Raw genomic sequence first — 2,252 nt, forward strand, 5'->3', positions numbered from 1 at the left:
TAATTCTTGAAACATATGGATTAATTAGTATCATATATCCGTTATGAATTTTTAAGATTGGGTGAGTGGATTCAATTAAAGGTTTGTGTTTATCAATAAGGATATTTAATTATGACAATACTTTTAGTGGTAATGTATTATGTATTTTTATTTATTATTAGATTATGGATTGTTATAGCTTTCAAATTTCTTTGTTGTCGCAACAGCAACATAGACGCAGTTATATCACTTCAAGATTTAGCACTATAAGGCACAACATGGTTGTTTCGCAAATCATTCAAATACTTATTGATGTTCACAATGAGCCAATTTTTATAGGTGTATTTATATTTTCACATAAGAGTGTATAAATTAACATACATATATATATATATATATATATATATATATATATATATATATATATATATATATATATATATATATATATATATATATATTATTTATTTTAATAACAACTTTATTCTATCGTATTTTATTTTACATATTTAGTTTTAACGCTTAAATCGTATATCAATATTTTCAGTTATTATAAATACATATATTTATATATATACATATATACACATTCATTAACAACTAATTATTCGTGAATCGTCGGAAATAGTCACACGTCAAATATATACATGAACACAGTTCAGAGTTTTTGAGACTTAAATATTACAGACTTTGCTTATCGTGTCGAAAACAATTAAAGATCAAGTTTAAATGTGGTCGGAAATTTCCGGGTCGTCACATTTGTTGATTGAAAGTGTTGTTTTGAGTTGGTTGGTTATTCGGACCTTGTTAGTTGTATGAGTTATTATTGGGTTCCATTTGGATTGTAAAGAATGTTTCGATTTCGATTAAAGTTTGGCCTTGGCGGTTGATAATTATTTTGATAATTATTTCCCGGCCTTTGGTTTATGTAGGAAACATTCTCTCGTTGTTCCATCATTTGCTCAACATTACAATCTTTCGTTAAGTGTGGTCCACCGCATTGCTCACAACTGATTCGTATTGCGTGAATATCTTTAGTCATCTTTTCCATTCGTCTCTCGAAAGCATCTATTTTTGCGAAAACAGAATCAAAGTTATGGCTAGAATCGGCTCTAGCCGCTTTAGATGAATGAAAAATATCTTTTTCCTGATGCCACTCATGAGAGTGGGATGCTGTGTTATCAATGATCTTGTGAGCGTCGGTTGCGGTTTTCTTCATAATGGAACCACCAGCTGCTGTGTCGATGTCTTTTCGTGTGGCAATGTTGACGCCTTTATAGAAAATTTGCACTATTTGAAAAGTATCTAAACTGTGTTGAGGACATCCTCTCAACATCCTTCCGAATCTTGTCCATGCCTCATATAACGTTTCATTTGGCTTTTGCACGAATGTGGCAATTTCTCCTTGAAGTCTCACGGCTTTAGATGCCGGAAAGAATCTTTGAAGAAATTTCTCAACTAAAATATCCCATGAGTCAATCGTTCCTTCAGGTAACGATTCTAACCAATCTTTGACTTCTCCTTTTAAAGTCCATGGGAACAACATAAGATAAATAGTTTCATCCTCAACTTCTCGGATTTTAAATAGATTACAAATCCTATTAAAAGTTCAAAGATGTTTGTTTGGATCTTCTTTTATTGTACCACCAAATTGGCACTGATTGGTGATCATGTGTAGGATTTGTCCTTTGATTTCAAAATCTGATGCTCCAACATCTGGCTGATTAATGGCGTGACCTTGGCCCGTGCGTGTGGCTCTCATTCGATCTTCCATACTTTGAGGTTCCGTTACTTCCATAATTGAATTTGTTGAATCCGAATCACTAGAAGATTCTGATTTAACTATTTGTGGTTCGGGAGGAATGATTAGTGGTTCAGGATCTTGGAATTGTCCTTGAATATCCTCCGGATTCTCAGTTGTGAAGTCGGGTTCAAAAAATGGATTATCGGAAATTTGAGTTGGAGAACTTGTTCGACTAGATGATGATTCTAAAGAAAAATCAACGGCAACAATATTGGCTAGATGTCTTGATTGAGTTATAGGTGGTGAACGTATGAAAGGTGGTGAACGTTTTGCTCGGTGCATTCACTGAATATCCTATTAGTTATAAAAATAAAAATTATATAAGTTATCAAATTAATAGACTTTTCTAATTTTGCCCACGTTTCGAATAGCCAATAGATGCAGCAGGTAGCCAGGACCCTTTAAATCGGAAGCCCACAACTCGCCACTAACAAATCCAACTATTACTACGAACCAGAAAATTTGGATG

General features: G+C 33.1%; 1 non-coding gene across 1 annotated transcript; it reads left to right on the plus strand.

Moving 5' to 3' along the window:
* Positions 1 to 1,286: 1,286 nt before the first annotated feature.
* LOC139865311 (small nucleolar RNA R71) lies at positions 1,287 to 1,393 on the plus strand. The gene has a single exon (XR_011764839.1). It is a non-coding gene; the product is annotated as a small nucleolar RNA R71 (small nucleolar RNA).
* Positions 1,394 to 2,252: the final 859 nt, after the last annotated feature.

Source organism: Rutidosis leptorrhynchoides, chromosome 8 (assembly GCF_046630445.1).
Source record: "Rutidosis leptorrhynchoides isolate AG116_Rl617_1_P2 chromosome 8, CSIRO_AGI_Rlap_v1, whole genome shotgun sequence".
Taxonomy (NCBI): domain Eukaryota; kingdom Viridiplantae; phylum Streptophyta; class Magnoliopsida; order Asterales; family Asteraceae; genus Rutidosis; species Rutidosis leptorrhynchoides.